General features: G+C 36.0%; 1 long non-coding RNA gene across 1 annotated transcript; it reads left to right on the forward strand.

Annotated features, from left to right (window-relative positions):
• Positions 1-3,821: 3,821 nt before the first annotated feature.
• On the forward strand, positions 3,822-25,217 carry LOC120778666. Its single transcript, XR_005705574.1, has 2 exons — positions 3,822-4,309; positions 23,703-25,217. It is a non-coding gene; the product is annotated as an uncharacterized LOC120778666 (long non-coding RNA).
• The last annotated feature ends 225 nt before the right edge of the window (positions 25,218-25,442 follow it).

Below are 25,442 nucleotides of genomic sequence, written 5' to 3' on the forward strand. Positions count from 1 at the left end.
TTTCTGGGTTATCAAATTCCGTTGAAATTTAGGAAGTACATAGAACATATCTCTAGTAAAATAACATGTATGAAGATTACAGCTGCAAATTTAAATTGGCTTTTAAATAAAAACTCCAAACTTAGCCTAGACAACAAAATGCTTTTATATAATGCGGTCATAAAGCCGATTTGGATGTATGGCATTCAACTGTGGGGTACGACCTGTGCAACTAATATTGATCGAATACAAAGGTTCCAATCAAAAATGCTTAGAACAATCTCGTGTACATGCGTAACAAAAATATCCATAAATACCTTGGTATTCCTATGGTAAAAAAAGAAGTAGAAAACAGCAGAATTAAATATATATCTAAACTCCGAGATCACCCAAACCCTTTGGCTAATGCTTTGGTACATTCCTGCAATCAAACACGACTTAAAAGAAGAGATATGCCTGCGTATTAAAGAGCGACGTATCGCCAAAACAGCTCAATCACTTGCTTGAGTCTGTCTAGTTTTTAAATAGATTTAAGATTTTATTACTTATTGTTAGGCAGATATAATAAATAAAAATAATTTTGTAAAACAAAAAAAAAATTAGGAAGTATTTCTTCTTTGATACGTATAATTATAGTGATTTAGACTTTCTTATTCCAAGAGTGTGAAAAAATTTAAATTAGGTTATGTTTAGGTTAGTTATAACTGATACTATTTGTCATTTATCATCTGAGCTATTCGGAAAGCACTTTAATACTGAAAACTTATGTTTTTGAGATAAATTTCATTCGATATACATACATATGTAAGTACATAAGTTACATATTGAATTCTAGGTCGGCGGTGTCTGACTTTGGCTTGCAGTCACTGTATTTTTATATGCCAAATTCTACTAAATCACTTCAACTGTCTACATAAGTATAAGTAGAAATCTAATAAACTCTATCTCCATCCAAAGCATTTGACTCAGAGATATTCCAGTGGCTTTTAATCTGGTCTAAAATTTTCACTTACGTATACTTATGTACATATTTTATATTCTCTGAAATCTGAAACTATTCCGTATGGAATTTCTGACTTTTTCATATTTCTCATTCTTTATCTGTGATTGCGCTATACACACATGTACATATACATATATATATTATATGTACATATAAATATCTACATATATATGTATATCTAATAGACAAATTTTTATATAGGAATACATATGTATGTACACAGTCATACGAGTATATCATTGCGCTGTTATGTATGTCAATTGAGTTACCGATCACATGACATGCTTATCTATTGCCACTTTATGTAGCTACTTTTTGTTCATGTGTGTATATATTCATACATATGTATGTATAAGAGTATGTATGACAACTTGCATTGCATGCAACATACAATTAATCTTATTCATAGAATTAAACATTGCATATAAAAATCTGTTACACGATTGCATAAATTTTTCTTGTCGGTTTGGTTTGTGTGTCGCTACGTGCAAGTGCACATTTGGTTTGGTATGCACATACATACATATATCTATTTACATATGTATATGTATATCTAGTACTTACATACATAATGGTGCCATGAGTTAAATAATGTTCATAAAAATGCTTGCATGAATGTACATATATGTATGCAGTGTGAAAAGTTTAAGCGCACATTAGGGATGTTCACAATTAATATGTGCTTTTAATATGAGAGTAAATCTAATTTTAATGTACATAGCTTTTGTGGAAACACATGGCTAAAGGAAGAAGAGTACAGAGTTTTATTTTTAGCTCTAAAATTAAGAAAAATATATATTTTTTTCAGCTGGTGTGCTTACATTTCAACTAATTGCAAACTAGTTCCTAAACATAAATCAAATAGTTGAACATAGAGCAGAAAATAGTTTTAACTTTACCTTCACAATTTAATATATATTATTTTTAAGATGTAGCAGTTATATTTTAACTAGTTGCAAACTAGTTCCAAAACAGATGCCATGTAGAATCATCATTCTTACACATAGGGCAAAACCAAGCTTTATTTTTAGCTCTGAAATTAAGATAAATGTTTTTTCTACCGGAGTAGTAACTTTTGAACTAGTTGCAAACTAGTTTCAAATGAGAATCATAATTTTAATAGAAGAAGAGCAATTCTTAGATAGTGCAATTCTTAACGCTAAAATAAATACTTTTTTTTCAGCTGAAGTAGTTACTTTCGTACTAGTTTCAAATTATATGAAAAACAGAACATTTTTATTTTTTTTTTTCAAAATTAAGAAAAATATTTTTTTTCGGATGAAGTAGTAACTTTTGAACAAGTTGCAAACTAGTTCCAGAACAGAGACCATTTAAAAACTGGTTGCTTTTCATTTGAAATTTAATCTGAAATTTGTGCAGAATACTTGTTTAAAAATATATGGGCACGCATTTTGCAACTCTGTCAGATTTAAGTTGGGTCTCTAGCCGTCAGTAATCAGTTACAACTGGTTTGGAACTAGTTTCGAAAAGATTTATTGGTAAATAAAAAAGTTTTCCATGCTTAATTGAGTTTTCCATTGACTGGATCTTGACCGAACAGTTTGTATAGCAATTCCGATATTGTAGCGATTGTAGCGATACTTCGGACAATAATCCGTGCAACATTTCATAGTTTTCATATAAAAAAGTGTTCCTTACAAGGGTTTCATTTAGTGCAAAATTTCAGATTGATTTCTCAAAAACTGAGGAGCTGGTTCGCGTATATAACGGGAGAGACGAACGAGGCTGGACTCAGCCGATCCTTTATATACTTACATATATACATATATGTATATTTATAGGGTCTCTGAAGTTTCTTTTTGCGTTTTACAAACATTGTGGCAAACTTAGTACACTCCGCTACACTATCAAATAGTTTCTGCTCTCTTTAAGCATACCCCTAATGCAGTTATGTGCCATTTGGCGTATTCTTTACATACAAATAACTGCTCCAATCAAGTTTCTCATTCATGTGTCATTATTATCGCCGAATTCGTAGGCAACATGTGCAAATATTTACAAGCTTATCGAAATACAACCGTAAAGGCATGGCGTAGACATTTTTGTGTAGGCTCATAGATCGGTATGTATGTATGTGTATGTACACAAGAAATTACGATCGTGCGGCAAGTTTCAATGTTTTCACACTCGCGCCGCGCACAAATATTAGCTTTGCCGCTGCGAGATCGGCTGAAATTTGAACTAAATAATTTTTTTTTTGCTGCTAAATGTTTGTGCGCTGCACTGAGCACATGTTGCATGCATATACCATATATACATACATATGTATGTACATAACTACAGAGCTCGTTTTGTAAATATGTTTGTATACATTTGCTATGTCTGTCTGCCGATAAGCGCATTCTATGTAATGCTCATTAACGTTAACACATACACATAGGTACATATGTGTGCATATAAGTGAGTACAAGCATTTGTATGTGCATTTCTAAAAATCTACAATTTTTATGCAGACTTTTTACGCCTCGAAACGTCAGTTGTTCTTGAAACTTCAGCCTAGTCGGATCACTGGCGCTCCTCGCGCTCCAACGTACTCGCTATTCATGCCGGGCCATGTAAATATTTATAAAAGCCAGCGAACTGCCTCATGATGAAGCAAAAAACAACAATAAACTCTACAACAACAACAGCACGTCGAGAGTTTTTTTCGAAAACAGCAAAGTAAAAACCGCATAGTTGTGTTGTTATGCAGTGTTGAAAGGTCAGGTGCTGATAAGTCGTGAACACTGAACGTAACAAGACGAGAAACAACAAAAAAAACAACAATAGCAACTACAACAACAATACCAAGAACAACAACAGCTATATCAAACAATAGCAGCACCAACAACAATGATGACAACAATAGCAACAACAACAACAATGATGACTACAATAGCAACAACAACAATAGCAAAACCATCACCACCAGTAGCTGCGCCAACAAGCTAGCAATTCAACAGTGATCGCGTCAAATGTATGAATGCTTACAACAACAGCAGCAACAACAACAGCAGTGCCATACAAATAGCGAGTCGCTAGCGCTACTTTTGCATTCATTCAGCCGTTGAATTCGTAAACACACTCGGCGCGCACATACACACATGGGCACATGTGCGCCGCGCTTCACGATCAGTTAAACGGTTAGCAGCAGTGCGCTGTGGAGCGCTGCCCAGCGTCGTCAAGGGGCAAAACCAACGCCAGCGGCCGGGCAGACACAGGCGCGTGACGCGTTGTGTTGTGTGGCAAGGCTTGGCGATTTGTTTGGGTAAACATTCGTACGTGTCACGTACGCTGGCGGGACGTGGCGCGGCGTTGCTGCTTCGGGTAAGTGTTTTGTTGAAAATACAAAAATTGAATTTTCCTCAGATTTTTTCTCTACTGTTTGTATTTGCTGGCTGACTATTATTTTTGTAAGTTTTTTTTCCAATTTATTTTTTCAAAAAATGTTCTCGCTATCAAGTCGTGACACAGTGTCATGATTGATTAGTGTATGTTTGCTTAACATTTATTTTTAGTTTGGCAAATGGCAGGCAAGTGTGCGTTTTTTAGTACATTTCAAAATTTTTCGATTTATTTTTTTTAGTTCGAAATAGTTTCGTTGGCTGAGTGGTTTTTGAAATTAAAATCGCTGTAAAAAATCAATAAATCGGAGAATTAGTTTGGATTAAGCAAATCTATTAGTTTTAGATATGTATGTAGGTGATTAAAAAATTATGAAAGTACGTTTTTTGACATAAATTCGCTGAGTTTGCTATTTAAAGAATATTTTTCCTTAAGCCAAATGTTTTTTATATCATAAAAGGGTATAAAAAGATCTTTATTATGATTTTGATGGGTCACTTTATATGGCAGCTATCTGCTATGGTGATCAGATTTGAATAGTTTCTAGGGAGATTACAAATGTCATGTCTTACAAAATAATTTCTGCCAAGTTTCGTGAAGATAAAGTTTTAAATAAAAGAGTTTTCCATACAAGGACTTGAGTTTGAGGGGTCAATTTATATGGAAGATATATGCTATATTAATCCGATCTAAACAAATTCTTCGGAGATTATAGTAGTTCTTTGAATTATTACATACATATTACGTTATTACATTACGTATGCCAAATTTCTTAAATATACCTTGTCTAATAAAAAAGTTTCCGAGTAAGGACTTGAGTTTGATTGTCCAATTTGTATGGCAATCATATGCTATAGTGGTCCGATGTCTTCGAGCTGAGTTTCGTGAAGCTGCCTTTTCAAAAAAAAAAAGTTTTCTATACAAGTTCTTGATTTTGATCAACCAGCTTGTATGGCAGCTATATGCTAAAGTGGTCCGATCTGAACAATTTCTACAGAGATTATAGCCATATCTTCAAGAATACTCTGTGTCAAGTTTCGTAAAGATAACTTATTAAATAAAAAAGTTTTCCATACAAGGACTAGCTTTCGATCATTCAGTTTGTATGACAGCTAACGGTTCTAGTTCTTTGATTTGAACAATTTCTTCAGATCTTGTGGTGCTGCTTTTAAAAATAACCCGTGCCAAATTTCTTGAAGATATCTCGTTAAATGAAAAAGTTTTCCTTACAAATACTTCATTCCGATCGTTCAGTTTGTATAACATCTGTATGCTATAGTTGTCCGATATAAAAGGTTTCAAAAAATAAGCAGCTTCTGGATGAGAAAATGACCTGTGTAAAATTTCAGACTGGTATCTCAAAAAACTGAGGGGCTGGTTCGCGTACATACAGACGAACATTTCTAAATCGACATATGTACATATGTAACTCGTTCTGCTGATCATTTACATACATACTTACATACTTTCTCCGAAGTTTTCTTTTGGGTATTACGCACATCGTGGCAAACTAACGTACCGTGTTCAACACATAATTATGGTTTTCTAAACTTTAGACTTAACCCTTCGAAGTTGATGTTGGGTCATATCGACCCCGAAATAAATCGACTAAAAGGCTTATTTTACTTAGCGAATTTTATTATTATTCATCAAAGAATTAAAAGAAACTATAAATGAGTTTATGCAAATACCCTTTAAAAACACTGAATTCATTTAATTTTAGTGAGATTATTTATATTTGGGCACCATTCTAGGGCTATTTGTTTGTTTGACCAAATTTTTTATAAGCAAAAAAATGTGTGCTCAATCTTAATTGTTTTCATTGGGATTGATGTCACTAAATCTTCGAAAAGTAATATCAGCGTACATTTCGTCCAGAATTATTTTTTGAGTGTCTTCGTAAAGTTTTGCAGAAAGTGTCGTAGGATCTAAGATAATATTTGCCTGCTATGAGTTTTCCCCTTCGCTTTATTAACGGCGATAAAAGGTCGCAGAAGAGATGTCTTATAATATTACATAAATGAAAGTTTATTAAGGAACTAGTCCTCCATAGAGTTCGTAGAAGAATTGTCTTCTAACGATATATAAATGAAAGTTTGAGTTTGTATCTCTGAAGCTCGTCTTGTCCTCAATACATCATACTCAGATTAAAGCAAAGTTTGCAAAACACGATGATTGTTAGTCGAATCGACTAACAAAGCACGTCCAGGGTTAAGTACACCTACCTACAACACAATTCTATATGGAAACACTTTTGCTCCCAAGAAATAAGTTTGAGGTTAGAACTAAGCTTGAAACTATGCTTTTAAGATATTTTTCAAAAATCTACAATATTTTCAAAATATATTTTTGAAGCTTACATATACCATATAAACCAAGATTCAGATATATTCACTTTGCTCTTCGGGAGGGGCTTTGAATAAATAATATTTTATATACTATTAGGATAGCTCCCTGCTTATGCATGAAATTGTCTTGGAATTCTAATATTTCTGGGTTATGAAGTTTCTTTCAGATTTTGGAAGCATTTCTTCGAATATAGTTACGGTGATTTAGTTCTTCATATTTCTAAAGTATGAGAAAAAGGTTAGGTTTAGGATAGAATTAAGTTAGGTTTAAGTTAGTTATTGCTCATACTAGTCGTTATCTTATAATTTGAGGTATTCGCAAAGTACGTCAGTATCAGAAACTTATGTCTTGGAGATAATTTTCATCTGATATAACTGCATACTCTGTCGTTGGCTTTTGACTTTGGCTTCGATACACTTTAGATACTACAGTTCTGACTTCTGAGTATTTATATATACCAATAATAAGTTTGAGGTTAGAAAAACTTTGAAACGATACATTCTTATCTATTTTACAGGAATGTATTAAAATTTTAAAAGTATATCTTCATAAGCTTACACTTTTAAACCAAGCATAAATATGATTCAGATATACCGTATACGCTTTGTGTTCTCCTTGGTTGAATCTTCGCATAAATGTCTTTGAAAACGTCTTGGTATCCTTATATTTCTCCTTTACGAAGTTTCTTTTAGATTTTAGAAGTATTTCTCCGTTGTTAGTAGTGGTGATTTAGAGCTCGAATTTGAGCTTTAGGAATAGTATGAGAAAAATTAGTGTAGGTTAGGTTTGGGTTAGTTAACTTTCGTTCTGGAAATTAATTTTTTCGCGTTAATTTTCATCTCGTTTAACTGAATATTGTGTGGTTTACCTTTCACATATGATATTTAATATTCTAACTCAAATTTTTATATGTATACTATATGGTATAATATTCTCATTCAAGTTTTGTATGTTTTCCTTGCGAAATGGCGGTTATTCGTGTGGTTCTCATTGATAGCAGTGCATAGACATACATATGCACTGTATAGCTTATACGTATACCATAGAGCGCTAACAGCGTGCTGTGGCCAGAAACGCTGTGAAATAGTTAAAACAAAGGTCGCTCGAAAATTGAAAAATTTAGCTAAAGTTTACCGGTACTATATACAAGTAAGAAAGACGATAAATAGTGTGTAAAAAACATTTTCGAACAATAAGCTGTGCAGGAAATTAAAAACAAAAGGTTTTATCGAGCATTTCACGTGCTTATTTGCATAAAACATTGTCTGAGCTGAAATAAAAATAAATAAAGAATGAACGTTATACCACAAATTTCCACCGAAATTTGCAGTTAAATACAACAAAAGTTTAATTGAAATGAAATTAAATATTCAACAATTGTAGTAAGCGGTGTCTACGCCAATAAAAGGAAGAAGAAGAAGTAAGCTGGTCTCGAAAATGTGGCATGAACACACATACATAGCGTGTGGTATACTATATAAGTATATACATATGTATGTATATGGTAGCTGTGTAGTGTATTATAAATGAAGCAGTGAAGCTACATGTGCCACATTGCGCTAATTGTGCGACACTTGGTAGTGCTGTGAGGCCGAGTGTGTAAAGTACTCATATGTAGAAATATAGACAAGTGACGAAAAGAAATGCTAATGATTAATGTCATTCAAAATTGAGTTGTTTCACGGCACAGCAATGTTATACAAAACCTAATGGAGTGTAGAGGTCATTGACAGTCAGGAAAAGGTTGCGGTGGGACAGTGTAAGAGTACAAGAACGCATATCCAAATATATTCGTAGATACACATATGTATGTACATACATATGCACTCATTATACACAGTGGCACTTAAGTACGCTTGGTTGGGCTGTTAAATAGTTTGCTGGAAAAAGTGACAGTCATCCGGTCTTTTTGTTATCCGACTTTCATATCAGTGTTGGCTGATCACACATGCATTATACACACATAAGTACATATACATATACACACATACGTACATAGTTACATATACATATACATATGTACGCATATAGCGCTGCATGGCGTTCGAGTCTCGCGCTTGTCTGTCGTTTTTCTAGACACAAATCAAATTTTGTTACGCCGAAAAACCGCTGTGGCATGGCAAATCACGTGACAACGCAGTTCTGCATACATAATAGCGCTCATATGCCTATATACTAGACATACATACACAAAAAAGTTTATATAGTTGGTTGGATGTTGTTGTTGCCGCCTTTAAAAAGTCATATCACGCTTCCGTTGAACTTTCTATCGCCCGGTAACCATCTTTATTATTTACTTTTATTATCAGCTACCCTTTCTCAGTTCATTTTTCATGCGCTGATCGCGCTGTAACACATCTTAACCAATTTATGTTCGACGCGCACACAACATATTAAATACACACACACATAAAGACACAGAAACACTTAAAGGCACGCATAAAGACACTCCTGCAGATACACATGAAGACACATATACAAACACACACACAGCCGCACATAATTAACTGTTTGTGCATGAGTTTTTAATTTTTCTAACACATTGACAATTTCGCGTGTTTTTATTACACTTTTTTCCAATTTATTCCCCAACATTGCCTCCTCCTTTTTTTCTAATTCTTAACTGTTTATAAAATTTACACCTTTTTTTCCTTCCTCCACATGTAATTAAAATTCTGTGATGGTTTTCACTCAACATCATCCGGGTTTTCTCATTATCTATGCTGCCGCTGCCGCTGCTGCTATCGCTTCGCCGCTTCATTCTCCCTCGCTCTTTCCATCTCCCTTGTTACTTTCGCTTCTTCGTTGCTAAGTAGGCAGCCAAAGACTTAAGATTGCTACAATTCTTTTGCGGTTCGTGTACTCTGATATTCTTCGTAAACTATGTATTTAGCATTATTTTTGAATTGGGCATAAATTGTTCTTTAATTGAATTCTCAGTCAATTTGCGTACAAAATTGGCAATTTAGAAGCGAACTTGTCGCTAGCTGTTATTGGTGAGTCACCAGAAGTTTGAAGTGAATTTTGTTGATACCCGAGATACGCTACGAAGTTTGTAATACTTAGAATTAAACGTTGGAGACTCTAAAAATAATAAATATAAACGATCAGCTTGACGAGCTGAGTCCATTTAGGCTTGCCCATTTAGCTGTCCGTTTTTCTATATGCATATAAGCGAACTTTTCCATCACTTTATAGGATATAAATTAGGAGTACACCCTGCTCGAACTAAGATTCTAAGAGCTATCCCGACTATCCCTGCTCAGGCCCCGAAGATAAAATATAGAGTTCCATGTCTGAAATTTTGCTGACGTCCTTTTCTACTCAAGAAGCTGCTTATAGGTCGTAAACGTCAATATCGCCATTCGATAGCATATGGCTGCCATACAAACTGAACTCCAAATCAGGATCTAGTATTGGTAATTATTTGACAATGTAACAGGTCAATTGAAAAGTGCCCAGCCTACCATAGTTAAACACATTATTTAAGCAAAATTCGTTTTTTTTTTATTAAACATACATACATATGTATGTAGTTCCATTCAAAGGTGATATATTGATTATAGCGACGCTCCAACTTTTCGATACTATTTTTTGTTTTTGTCCCTTGCTTCAAAATAGGCCTCAGTTTAGACCATAACCTCATCATTCGACGAAATTTTCTTCACAGGGAGCGATCTTTTGAGATCCGAGCACAGGTAATAGTCGCTAGGGGCCAAATGTGGAGATAACATAGGATATGTAAGCAATATTCATGAGTGTTTGCTATCGTTATCACTGACTTCTGGTGAAAACGCATTTTCTTCTTCTACAAATGCGACCGTTTTTCGGCGATTTCGTACTTTCTTACGCCAAGATTCATCCATTGTCACATATCGACGCAAAAAAGTCGGCTTTATTACGCTTAAACATCTCCAAACAATGCTCCGCATCATCACCTCGTAGTTGAGGTTGAGCGACTCTACTTTGCTCAGAGCTTTCTCATACCCAAATATTCGTGAATGATATGATTAATTCGATTAGTTGATATCTTTAAAGCGTCTGCTATCTAAAGCAACTTCATTTAACGGTCATCCAAAACTACTTTGTGGACGTTTGATGTTTTCGTCGTTAGCAAACTCTTTTGGGAGTTCACTGCGTTCACCACGTCAAACTTAGAATCCTAGATGATTGATTTTCCTGCGGCAGTCACGAGTATAGAAAGTGGTATAAAAAGACGAAATTTACTAAATTCGTCTAATTAAGAAAACCTTTCCGTAACTTCCAAATAAATATCAGAGCAACCGCAAAAACGGCGTGTAGAACTAATTGCTCTTGAAGAAAAGTGTTTTTACTGCTCCTGGGGTTCTATAAATGATCTATATACTTTAGTCTTTATCGAGTTGTGCGATTAAATATTGGGTAAGGTTAGATTAGCTTTGTCTGGTAGGCTAATGAGCCACTCATAGACCAGTTTCGGTTCTTCGCAATGTCAGTTGCAGTTCCGTTACGAAGTCTATGAGGAGTAGTTATCCTTGAGTATGTCTGCACTAGACGCGAATTTCAACAGAATCTGTGGCCTTACTCACGATAGTGTCTCATAACTAAATGCATAAAACGCGGCCTTACCAATGTGGTACAGATACACTGTAGTGCTTCATTGTTCCCCTGGCGACTTGCTCTTCATTTTCACATTTTCTACAGTCTACTCTATCTGTTAATCCCATTCTGTAGACGAGTGCTGCCACCAGCCTGATACCAATGGGTATTCTGATCTATTTCTTACAGTTCCTTTTATCGAGAGTCAATATAAATTTTGTATATTTTTGGTTTATCGTTGTACTCAAGACTTTTGCAGTTTTGCACCCACGTATAACAGATCGTTCCCACGCATTTTGATATTCCTTCGCATGTCCAGATCGTCTTATAGACAAGGCTTAGCTTTTCTGATTATATACATATTATTTTTGTGTATATTTTTTGATAGTCCAGAAGCTGTCTGTAGTGGTCTTTAATTCAGCTATTGAGATCTCTTGGGAGTGCTTTGGGGTTTTCTTTTACGGTTTGATTTTTAATAATTTAGTTTTATCAGTTTACTGAAAATTTAGAAGTTGGCTATAGTAGCCCTCAGCTCGATCTGTGAGATCTCTAGATGTTGTTTTGGTGTTTCTTTCTACAGTACGGGTTTTTTTTTTAATTTTCAGTTTGAGCGCGAGGTTTTGATCAAACGATCCACTCCTGCTCAATGAAAGCCACCATATACATATGTAGTTCCTAAGCAGATTTTGTCGAGAATTTTTTGCGAAAACTGTCAAATATATGTACTGACAACTAAATTATTGCTTGAGTTATAATATTTGCGTTTTCAAATTAAAATTTGATCACTAAAGTTACACTTAAATGTTTTCAAATTAATTTTTTTTTTGGTAAAGTGAATCTTAAATGTTTTCAAATTAAGTCTTTACTAGTAAAGTTACTTTTAAATGAATCAGTGATGCATTTCCAGTCTCCATAACAACGCTTCTCTCTATATCTTAGTTCAAGTTTGAGTCCAAAAATTTACAATTCCTTAATTGCTTGACTAAGACTGATTTGAATAACATTTAAACAGAAACAAAAAAGTATCAAATTAAGAATAAGTTTTAGAAAGGCATCTCTTCACCGAAAACAATAAGCGTCTATGAAATAAACAGAATGAACTCAACTACAAAATCTGCTTATAAATTATGTTAATTTGACTAAAAGGCCAAAATGCCCATAGACACGCGCAGGAAACAGCGCAGAACAATTGAAATGTAAGTAAAAGGACGCGGCGTCCACTGACTGCGCAAAGACAGAAAGGCATTTATTTAATGAAATTATGTATATTAAAAATTGCAAGAAACATTCAGCGAGCAAATCACAGACAATCGACAAACAAACCAGCAAATTTACAATCTACAAATCAACGAAGGAAGTGCTAAGGAGAGTTGGTGGGAGTAGCAGTAACTTGAGGAAAATTATATTGCGACTGTTGAGGCTATGAAATTTTGACGAGTGCAGCAAGCCAACTACTGACACTCAAACTCAACACACTAGCGGCTTTGAGGCACTTAGTGTCTTTCTCTACTTTCTCCCCCCTTTTTAGTACTCTGATATTGCTAATGTAAAACAACATTTTGTTGGGAATTTCATACTTTTAAGCCGCTATGCCATTAAAGTTGCCAACACTTAAAGGTTAGCAGTTGAGTGTTTTTCTACTTCTTCAGTTGAGCCGTGGCCTTAACTCTACGCTTGAGTACTGCCGACTAGTTTGCGCTCGCACTCGCTAACCCGTGCACTTCGGAACGCGTGTTCTTGGACCGAATTCAGTTTTGAGCGACGAACTGCGCGGCTGAAGTCAAGTGTAATGCAAATATTTTAAGTTTTTAATGTAATTCGGTTTAATGTTATTTACTAACGCCGAAGTTTAACATTAAGACGTTCCATTTTAAGTGAGTTATATAACAGCTACGAAATGTTGTTGTAGGTGGACGCCAGATATTCTTTGACAATTTTGGGTATATACTTGTATTTAAGTAATTGATATCATTACAGAAAATGTCGCAATGAAATGTATTGAGTACATGAGACTATCACATACATGAGACTATCAGAAAAATGACTAAACTCTGTATGGCTCGAAAGTGGACGATGGAGTTGGTGCGGGTATATACTGTCCAGAGTTAGGCATAAGGCAATATTTTAAGTTGCCGGACCACTGCAGTATATTTCAAGCTGAGGTCTTTGCTATTGCGAAAGATGCGGAGCTGGTCTCTAATGCACCTGCAGGCAATTCTGGAGTCAATATCCACGTAAACAGCCAAGCAGCAATCAAGGCAGTAACCTCGTATCGCATATCGGCCAGAAGTGTCTTGGGAAACAGGGCAGCAGTGGAAAGTGTTGCCAGAAGCAAGCAACTTCACTTCCACTGTGTGCCAAACCACAAAGACAACGAGGGCAATGAAATAGTGGACGAGTTTGTCAAGAATGGTGTACGGATAACATACGAAAACGTAATCCAACATTGGGAAACCCATGTAGCGACTATACGACGATCTCGACAGAAGCTTGGTAGAGAAATCAGAACCCGATAGAACGAGCTACCTGGGTGCAAAACTTCAAAAGTCATGTGCAAAACAGTAGATCGGAAGTAAACAAAGTTTCTATTGGCACTCGATAGAAGAGACTGTGGGAATATTATGAAAATACTAAACGTCCGCAAGATGTGGCTGACAGTTCGAGAAGACTTCAGCAGATGTCTAGAGCAGGTCGCCAGGGAAACAATGCATCATCTCTTGTACACTTGTTCCGCATTGGCGAGACTATGCTGAAAGCATCTGGGGTTGCCCGGGATGATACACTGAAAGAGGTATCGATAGTGAGGTCGCAGAGCCTGTTAAAATTCGAGTCAAGCGCAGGCATCCTAAATGATGACTACTCCGCTTGGACCTAGCAACTGAACTTCATCTATGTATGTATATTAGATTGTTTACCGTAAAAAGAGAATTCCTTCTTGCAAACTTCTTAAAAAAATTTTAGTGAGCATAGAGCTGGCCAATCAAATTTTGGGGAGTTATGAGAAAAGGCTTTCGAATCCTAACAAAGCATAAAAGAATTTGAATGAAAAACCTCGATCGATTGGGATTTTAGACTGAATGATATTCCAGCAACTTTTGTCAAAAATATTTACTTCAGAACAGCATAGATTTTACCTTCAAAGGTATCTGTATTAAAAAAAAAAAGATTTTCTGATTCAGAATATATCAAGTTCCGTCTGAGAACTTGTTAGAATCCATTTAAAAATAAATAAAAGAATACTAGCATGAATTTACCAAAGTAATTTGATACAACCACATTCGAAGTTGGGGAAAGAAAGGAAGCCATACCCTTTCAATTGAAACTCCATTCGCTTTAATAATTGCAAAGAATGAGAACTCTTCAAATTTCATTTGAGCGCTATCCTTCGGGCCATTCAACAGCTTTGCTTGCTTTATGTGCTTATTATTAAATATCAACCAATAAGATTGTGGAAGGATAACAATAGCACTGCAGCTTTGTGTTGGGGTTGAGGAGCGGATATATATTATTATATAAATATATATAGAGATAGATGTACACCGCCATGCCGCTGCTTAAGCATTGAAGTGTTTATCCTTGCGCATTAATAAAATTTAATTTGTTTACAAAAGCTAAGTAGCGGTGGCAAGGCGGACGAGGACAGAGGAAGCAGGCGAGACAGCAGTAAAGCGAAGTGGCGAGTATTGTACGCGCTCAAGAAGCCATGCGGCAAGCTGAAGGGATAGAAAAATTTGCAAAGATATCAAGAAATAAAGCGATTGAGCAAACAAAATAAATAAATATATATGAAATGGAATTTAAGTAAAGAAATGAAAAGGCAGCAGCAGAAGCAGCAAAACGAAGCGAGCAACTTCATTTGAGAAATTGAAACATTTGCACCGTTAAACTCCCCGAACGCTAGGCCAACAAATGCGCGCGCCTTGCAACCGTAGCCCACAGCCGAGACAACGCACGGCAGCGCAGCGCAATCTACAAGATTTTATTTACACCTTCTGTGAAAATATTTACACTTCAGAAGGCTGTAGGCGGCAACGAGCGCAGCTGCGAGTAGAAAAATGAGCAACACCTACGTGCACACCTGACCGATTGGGAGCGGGAGTTGCACAAATGCAGTCTTGGAGCCTTGGAGCCCGGCAAGCAGCGGCGTAGGCAAACAATTGAAAGTAGATTTCCGGCTTAAAAATTGAAAAATTCCCAAAGGCAAGCTAAAAACTCATAATAAGCCTGGGGCGGAGCGTTGTGCAACAACAACAAAAAGCAAAGGCGTGAAGCAGGCAGGCAAGCTAAGGCATGGTTGGAAGTCGAGTAAGCTGGTGGCAGGTAGCTTTCGTTAGTTTAGCGGCAAGTACTGGCTGAAACGTGGGGTGGTGTGTGTTACCGGTAGCGAGCTGCTGCACAGCCGCAGAGTAGAGCTAAATTTATGTGAAAAGAATATATGTGGATTCGGTGAATGTGGAAAAAATTCGCTTTGTATCAGAGGAAATAGGCAAAAGGCATGGCAAAGTGCCAAGCGGCCGCGTAGCCGAGCAGCGGCGATTCAAAGCAGCGCCTCAACAAGCAACTAGTCAGCGGGCTCGAACTCGCAGCGCTTTCATTTGAATTTTTTGAAGGATATCTGCAAGTGAGTTAACAGTTGGCAATTTGCATGTGTGCCACTGAGTATGTGTGGATGAGTGTGGCACAAATAAATTTTTGTGCATTTCTTCGCCAATTGCTAACGGTTTTTTTATTTCTGCCTCGCCGCTTGCTCGAGCATCTCATTATCTGCCTTAGCTATTTTATTTAAATTTATTTTCTCCTCGAGCAAGCGTGAAAAAAGTGAAATCATCAGACATGCTCATACTTAGTAAGCAGAAGCATTCACATACAGTTTTTTTGAATTATTTTGAATTTTTTTTATTCATTAGAATGTAGCAGTCAAAGGTTGGTTGCATCCTTAAAGTAATCGTGTGCATGCTTACTACTGGGAGAGGGAGTGTGAAGTGAGAGAGGTTTTCCTGAAGTTGCTGTCGTAAGATGAAGGGATAAGTGGGAGGGTTTTCAAGAATAATTTATCATTTGAGTAGTTACGAGCGCGTAATTTGAAGTAATAAAAGTGTCTACTGTGGTGTGCTTAAGTAGTGCGAAATATTTATGATTGTAGAAGAAGATAGCTATAACGCTAAATATTATTTGAATATTAGATGAAGTCAAAATAAGACAAAAACAAGCAAAAACTTCAAGTAGGGTTGTACTGAAGTTATAATACCCTTAACAAATAAAAATGTTTCTATGTAGCTAACTACAGTTAAATTTTGCTCGTTCAGTTTGTACGGCAGCTATATGCTATAGTGGTCTGATCTGAAAAATTTTTATGAAGATTTTACCGTTACTTAGTATAATAATATATTCAAAATTTCGTGAAGATATTTCGTCAAATAAAAAGTTTCTCATATAATAACTTGACCTTGATGGTTCAGTTTGTTTGGCAGCCATATGCTATAGGTGACCGATCGGAACCATTCCTTCGGATATTATAGCGTTGCCTAGGAAAATAATCTGTGTCAAATTTGGAGAAGATAACTTGTCAAATAAAAAAGTTTTCCATACAGAGACATGATTATGATCAATCAATTTGTATGGCAGCTATATGCTATAGTGGTCCGATCTGAAAAATTACATTAATAATTATTACAAAATAATCCATGCTAAATTTCGTGAAAATATTGTGTCTAATAAAAAAGTTTTTCATACAAGCATTTAATTCCGATCGTTCAGTTTGTATGACAGCTATATGCTATAGTGAACCGATAGTAGCAGTTTTGACTAATACGCCACTTCTCGCGAAGTAAAAGATCTGTGTCAAATTTCAGATCGATAGCTCAAAAACTGCGGGAATAATTTGTATGTTTATATATACATAGGGTTTCCAATGTTTTCTTCAGAACTACATACATTTGTATGTAAGTATGTAGTTTCTTTCCTATTTAAAGTTAATTTCGACGAGGAGTTGCTTTGAGGTCTTATGAAATAATTTAAAGCTGCTACACTAATACATCTTCATAATACCTCTTCGTCTTTGCAACTACAAACGGTGTCGGCCTGGGCCGAGAATACAAAACTTTCCCATTTGACTCTAACTTTTGCGAGAATATGTCAGTTGCACATCCAAAGAGCAGCAAATGGTCCTTTCATTCAATGCAGGGTCGTCCTTGTTTCCCTTGTCCACCCATACTTCTCGAGTCGAAGAAGCTTTTTGCTGGAGCATTATCTCCCATGCGAACGAAATGGCTTAACCAGCGCATTCATCGGATTTTTATGCGCTTAACTATATCCATTCCGCGTTAGAGCACATACAGTTCGTGGTTCAATCTTCTTCGATTTTCTTCGCATACGCGAACGGCTCCAAAAATTTTATGGAAAACAGTTCAGTCGTCGGCTTCGCTGGATTTTTATCCACTTAACCATCTTCTTTGATTTTCGTCACACACACGCGGACGGCCCCAAAGATCTTACGGATCACTCGAATGCTCCAAGTACTTCATCACGGTTTTTCTTAGTCTATGTTTCCGCGCCGTATAATAGGATCTGAATAATTAGAGACTTATAAAGTAAATGTTTGTGCGTAGAAAGAGGGATCTGCTTCTCAATTGTCCACTTGTCCCAAAATAGTACCTCTTGGCAAAAGTTCTTCAGCGCTTGATCTCCAGGCTTTCATTATTGGTGGTACTTATGCTGGTTCCCAGATATACAAAGTCCTTAACTTTGAAATGCTAAGATGGCTGGTTTTGCGATAAATAGCGCAGACTGTGGGCGCTCCCTTCTTGTGGACAGGGACGTAGTACGCTTATATTCCAATAATTGGACACGTATTTATTCGATCAAATCAAGCATCTAGAAGAAGTCCTTTGTCAGTACTTTGTCGCTGGCTATAAACAGCTCATATGGTAATACATCAACCCCTGTGGCTTTGTCGTTCTTAAGCCACCTTAAAGCTATTTTCACCTCGACTTGGTCGACTCGCGGGACGACAATATTGTTACGGTAGATTGTTGGTGCGGGTTCTTCTTTATCCGTCGAACTACTGCTTTCACTATTTCGCAGTTTCGAGAAGTGTTTCTTCTAAATTCCGAGTGTACTTGTCTGCGAAGTGTTGATTTTCTACTTTCAATCTAAAAGGTGGCGACAGAAGTACGTTCGAAACTACAAAAGGTGGCCGAAATGCTTGAAAAAATGTGCTGTAATTGGTTTTGATCTTCACAGGCGGCGCTTTTGATATTAGCGACTTTTCGAGTAAAGGAAGATCAATAACCTTCGAAGACGGTGCATAGAAGATGTTGTTAGATAAGGAGCAGTGTCAAACATAAGAAGAGCTTGCTTCAGCATTAGGAGTCAGCCGCCAAGTCTTTTCAAATTGACTACATACATGCGCTGGGGAATGATTCAGAAACAATGAACTTGGGTCCTTTATGACCTTAATACTAGAAGAAGCACCTGATTCTGCTCCTTGTCCTTCACCATCCGCTAGATTCCCCAGATGTTACACTGTCCGTTTATTATTTGTTCTTGACCTCAAAGCCTCAATACCAGGAGAGGCAGGAAAACGGGATACTGCTGCATGACAACACCCGGCCTCACGTTGCCAAACCCGTTAAATCCTATATTAAAATGCTTAAATGGGAAGTCTTGCACCATCTGATACATTTGCCGGTTACTTATTACACTGACTGATTCATATTTGCTCCGTTCGATGGCATATGGTCTGGCTTACAAGCAGTTCCATTCACAAGACGACATCGAAAAACGGCTTGATTCTTGGATAGCATCACAAGATGAAGTTTTATTTTTATTTTATTTTATTTTTTTCTTCACCCGAAAAAATTTCCTACAGGGCCCTCACATACTACTATTTTCACATATTTTCTATAAATGAAATTTTTCTATTTTTCCTGAGCCGCAAAAATTTCCTACAGGGCACTTCAATTACTACTATTTTCATATATTTTCTATAAGTAAATTTTTTAAATTAATTTTTGGCGCCGCAATAATTTCCCACAGGGCATCTCACCTACTACTATTTTCTTATATTTTCTATAAATAAATTTTTTAAATTAATTTTTGGGGCCGCAATAATTTCCCACAGGGCATCTCACCTACTACTATTTTCCTATATTTTCTATAAATGAACAATTTTACTTATCTTGAGCCGCAAAAATTTCCTACAAGGAACTTCACTTACTACTATTTTCATATATTCTCTACAAGTAAATTTTTTAAATTAATTTTTGGGGCCGCAATAGTTTCCCACAGGGCATCTCACCTACTACTATTTTTCTATATTTTCTATAAATGAAAGTTTTTTAATTTTTTTTGAGCCGCAATAATTTCCTACAGGGCACCTCACATACTACTATTTCCACATATTTTCTATAAATGAAATTTATTTTATTTTTCTTGAGCCGCAAAAATTTCCTACAAGGCACTTCACTTACTACTATTTGCCTATACTTTCTATAAATGAACAATCTTACTTAACTTGAGTCGAAATAATTTCCTACAGGGCACCTCACATACTACTATGTTCACATATTTTCTATAAATGAAATTTATTCTATTTTTCTTGAGCCGCAAAAATTTCCTACAGGCCACTTAATCGCCTACTGCATTTCGCATACAAATTTAGTCATTAACACATAATCAAATAAATAACGGGAAAAAACGTACACAATCATTAAAGCAAACATTATTAATACATTTTTAATGCCGAATAATTAAAAAATTAAATGTATGCCTTTATCGCTGCTCATTAAACCAAAGCAAAGGAAAAAAACTGAAATGCAACAAATAAAAAAAAATTCCAATAAAACAAACAGCGGTGAGTGTGAGCATATTAAGTGTAAACGGCAAATATTGCAAAAATGCGATATAATTCCATTTTATCGACAAATAATTGCAATCCCATTAGGGACGAGCACACGAGCGCCAGAGCACACCGGCGAGCTGGCGCTGCTGCAGTGCGCCAATTAAGCGTGCTTTACGATGCCACGCACACATGCGAAGCGTAGGCACCGTCGGCATTTGCGCGACGCGTGAAATCGTGCTCATTATGTAAATGCGAAACTTAAAATATTTAATAATAATTGAGCGTGAAAACGCGATAGCGGCGACCTGTGTGACACGCATGCCCCTTGCACACGCATACACACACATATAACTGTTTAAATGTATGAGTGTGTGTGCCTCCAACTCCTTTAATTGCATTATAGACGCACATTCATGGGTTAATTGCAGGTCGCTGCCCAAACACATACACACACACACACACACCTGCAGTGAGAGCGTTGCATAGACAGCTGGAGGGACAGGCAGACGGACAAACGGCAGCGCTGGACAATCGCAATTAAACAGTAACCGCACACATGTGCAGCAGCCGTTGTAACAAAGCCTTCTTGTTGCAAGTGTGTTTGCGTTCTCTGTTGTTATTGTTGTTGTTTTTTCTTTTTCTACTTTTTTCCGTGCTATTGTCCTTTCGCTGATCCTTTCGAGTGCAAGGCAATGTTGCTGGTATTAATTTCAACTTATTGAGTTGTCACTGCGCTCTTTTTGTTGCAATTTTTTGTGGTCTACTTTATTATGCTCAGTGTGTGCGTGTGTGTGTGTGTGCGGCGCACTCAATTAAGCGTATATGTAGATTTATTTAATGATATTTTTAAAGGATTTCTTTTGCGCGCGTGTGCGGATTACTTAGAATGCTTCGGCGGGTTAACTGGTTTTTGCTTTTAAGAAAAATGGCGCGTTAAAAATATTATTAAAATAAAATAAATTAAGCAGGCTTTATTCTTAAAGCGAGTTGACATGGGAAGGCACTTAGTTGAAACAAAAAAATGGAAGACGATTTTAAAATTGCTGATTTTTTCATATATGGGCAAAAAATAGTAAGATTTTGTTTATAATATTGAAATTCTTAATTTATTCTTCATAATCTACGTAGCTTCCCTCAAAGTAATCCACCTTGACTTGTGCCGACATGTTTTCGAAACCTCAAACTTTAAAGTCAATTTGAGGAATAGTCTTCAATGCGCGTAGGGACTCAAGTTTAATGTCTTCAAATGACTCAACACGATTTCCACGGAAGGGCCGTTTGAGTTCTTTCTGATCAGTCAGAAGTCACACCGAGCTAAATTTGGCGAATACGTTGGTTGCGGCGCGATATTGGTTGAAAATTTAGTGAAAAACTCACGCAGAATCAATGCAGTATGCGACGGTATATTATCGTATTGCAAGAACCAAAAGTTGTCTGCCCTTAATTTCGACAGCTTTCTACGAATAGCTGCGCGCAAATGACGCATAACACTCAAATTCTATTCCTTGTTGACAATTTGGCCAGTGGGAAGGAATTCGGAGTGCACCACAACTCGTTAATCGAAGAAAACTGTTAACATAACCTTTGATTAATTTTTTTTGACCTGCTTTGACGTGGTTTTTTGGCCGTGGCTCAACTTTGCTACGTCATTCGGCCGATTGGTTGTCTGTTTCCAGGTCTTATGCATAGATCCAAGACTCAACGCCAGTAATAATACGTTTCAATACATCCTGATAGTCGGAAAGGATTGTTTTAGAGACGTTAACACGATGCTGTTTTTTGAAAAAATTCAGTGATTTTGGAACCAATCGTGCTTTCACTTTTCTTGAACCCAAATGACCTTTTGAAATGGTTGTCACTGATCCCTTCGATATTCCGACGATGCCAATAAGGTCTCTGGCTTTTAATCGTCGATTCTTAAGCACCAATTCCTTGATTTTATTGACGTGGTGATCATCAGCTGATGTTGATGGCCGTGCTGGTCGTGGTTCGACGAAATGAGGAAGATGATTTGACGCTGCTATCTTTCTACTATTTCTGTTTATTTTCAAACATTTTTTTCCAACAACAAAGTCATAAAGTGTGTCGACTGCCCATGCTGGCAATTTACAGCTCATTTACGAGCACACAAAACGCCCAGTAGGTTAGTTTTCAGTCACTGAAGCTCAGAAAGTCTAAAATGCAGTAAAAATAGGCACACAACTATTTGATTACATACATACATATTTCTTTCTTATTTAACCGCTAAGCAAGTAATCTCGCAGAAGAAAGCAATAACACAGCATAAAGCTTTGTAGTGACAGTGTTGGGCCATTTCTGCAGAAGTCATTGCTTGGAAGCAAAATAATTTTGGTGATCAAAGTAATGACTAGCCACTGAGCGACGCTTTCGCGTTGCGGTCACAAGTCAGAAAATTGTGCTGCGCGTACTTGTTACCGTATTTTTCACACAAATTTCTTGCTGCCGCATTTGACCACTTCCGCTGCCCTGCTTGACTTTTGTACGTTCGCAACTTTTTGACCACAATTGTGTTAATGTGCTTGTTGTAATAATTGAAGTGGCTAAATTCTTGGACAGTTGTAAAGACGTGAATTTTATACGCTGCTCAGCTGTTGTTGTTAAAGCTGTTGATATTTAAGTGGACAGACCAAAAAGTTGTTCCGTTGTTTTCTCTTGAACCAAAAAGCTGTTCTCTTGATAAAAATTTTGCATCGTAAAGCTTCAAAAAAAAGCTATCCAGTTAAATTCTATGCAAAAGCACCTTAACTGCTTGCTGGTTTCTATCAAAATGTTTACAACAACCTTTGAAACTTTTAATTTTGATTTGTTCGATTCGCTACTCTCTTGGGATTGGTGAATCTGTGTACATTAATAGAATGCTTAAAACATGTTTTATTTATAATTTGTAATTAGGTCCAGTCAAGTTTTATAGAAATTTTCTAACCAAGAAGCACCACTACAGCATACAGCCATACAAACTGACTGATCCAACTCAAGTCCTTGTATGGGAAACGTTTTTATTTTGATATATATTTTCACGAAATTTCGTACAGATTATTCTCCAAAGCATCGTTGTAATCTCAGAGTAAATTGTACAGATCGGATCCCTAAAACATACAGCTGCCATTCAAACTGACCAATCAAAATTAGGTACTTGTATGAGGCACTTTGTTATTTCGCAACATAACTTCATGAAATTTGTCACAGATTATTTTCTAAGAGAATAATAAGATCCCCGAAGAAATTATTCAGATCGGTTCACTATAGCTTACAGCTGCCATACAAACTGACCGATTCCTTGTATGGAAAACTTTTGATTTTGATAAAATATTTTCACGAAATTTGGCTTGGACTATTCCTCAATGTAACAGCATAATCTCCTAAGAAATTGTTTCGATCGGACTCCTATATCGTATAGCTGCTATACAAATTAGTCGACCAAAATCGAGTTCTTGTAAGAATACTTGAACTTGTGATGAACATTATAGCCGAAGTTAAGGTATTTTCTTGTTTGTGATATATTTTAGGTACATATTATAATGATATTATTTTATTCTTTACTTAATAATATTATTTTATTTACTCATTAATTTTTTTTCTTTTCAGAATATCCATTTGAAGGCTGAAGTTTTGAAGGACAGCTCAAAGCAGTATTCCTTGAAATGCTGAAAAATTAAAATCTATACACTCAAATGTCACAGATAATTATGGACAGTCTTATTTGCGGTTCCAGAAGTTGACATATGCGGTATTAGACTTCTGGTGCGAACAGAATACGAAAAAGAAAATAAGTTCTGTATACTTTGGAATATAGTTGAATGAATTCATGTAACGAACTGGATAATAACCCTCCACTTTAAGTTACTTGGCTGTAGCATGTGATAGAAGGAAGATAAGACTGCCAGCTGTCAGTTGTCAGCTGTCATTTGATAGTTGTCAGTTGTCAGCTGGCATTAGTCAGTTGCCAGCTGTCATTTGTCAGCAGTCATTTGTCAATTGTCAGTGTAGTATTTGTAATTTGTCAGTTGTCATTTGTCATTTGTCAGCTGTCATTTGTCATTTGTAAGCTGTCATTGTCAGGTGTCAGTTGTCAGCTAGTACTTGTAATTTATCAGCTATCATTTTTCAGCTGTCATTTGTCAGCTGTCATTTGTTAATTGTCAGCTATCATTTGTCAGCTGTCATATGTAAGCTGTCATTTGTTAGTAGTCATTTGTAAATTATCAGATGTCAGTTGTCAGCTAGTATTTGTAAGCTGTCAGCTGTTAGCTGTCATTTGTCAGTTGTCAGCTGCTGACAGACAACTGGTAGTAAATCATAAGCACTTTAGGCGCACTGTGCTTTATTTTAGAAACTATTAAATGCAAATTCTTTATTTTTTGGTAGGAAACCACTTACACTCACTTACAGTGAACGCTTTTCTAAGTTTAGTCCAACTTTAGTTTACAACTATTACAACATTTATTTTTAACATACATATATGACACTAACGGTATAGGTACACTTTTGTTCCACTGATAAAAAAAACTGTCAATTTGTCAAACTGTCAAAAGTAGTACCCTTCCAAATGATTTAAAAATCATTTTTTTTTTTATTTTTTAATAATTATATATAAAATTCCTTTAATTATATTTTGCAAAACTAAGTTTTTTGTTGAAAATAATTATTTAAACTTAACTTTTAATTTCAACCGTTGATGCTACAATCGCGTTTGTTTTAACACATTCTTTGTTTGAGTTAAAACGGAAAGCTGACGAAAAGCAGTTGTTTCAACTTAGCGCTTTCTACTTGTTAAGCGTTGAGTTTAAAAATTTTGGGATCGTACGATCTCTATTTGTTGGCCAATTGCAAAATTGGAAAATATTGATTATATTTAAAACCTTCTCATGGCATTTTTCAACTGAAAACAGTTTACTTGTTCATGAAGAAATTATGCAATATTAAATATTTAAAATCTTATAAAATCATAATGAACTAAAAAATAATTTATTTATTGATCAATATCTATGCTGTACACGTTTCATACGCATAAAGTCGCTAACGCCTTTCTTTGGCGCTGATGAGCGCTCGCTAAGCCGAGCGTGTAGTCAGCTCCAGTATTTATTATGGTGGCGCCTTTCCTTTATGCCATAAAATTTTATGTTTATCATTTGTAAAAGGTCGCTATTATAAATTAATAAATATTATTTTCTATGTGACTTCCTTCCTTAAGCAGTTTTCTGCTATAAAATTACTGTTGACTTGATTGCTATTACCTGTTTAATATAGTTGAAGAATTTGTGCTTTCTTCACAAGTGATGACTCTATAGATTTGGAAAAACCTTTGACAGTTTTGGAGCAGCTTAG

Source organism: Bactrocera tryoni, chromosome 5 (assembly GCF_016617805.1).
Source record: "Bactrocera tryoni isolate S06 chromosome 5, CSIRO_BtryS06_freeze2, whole genome shotgun sequence".
Classification (NCBI taxonomy): domain Eukaryota; kingdom Metazoa; phylum Arthropoda; class Insecta; order Diptera; family Tephritidae; genus Bactrocera; species Bactrocera tryoni.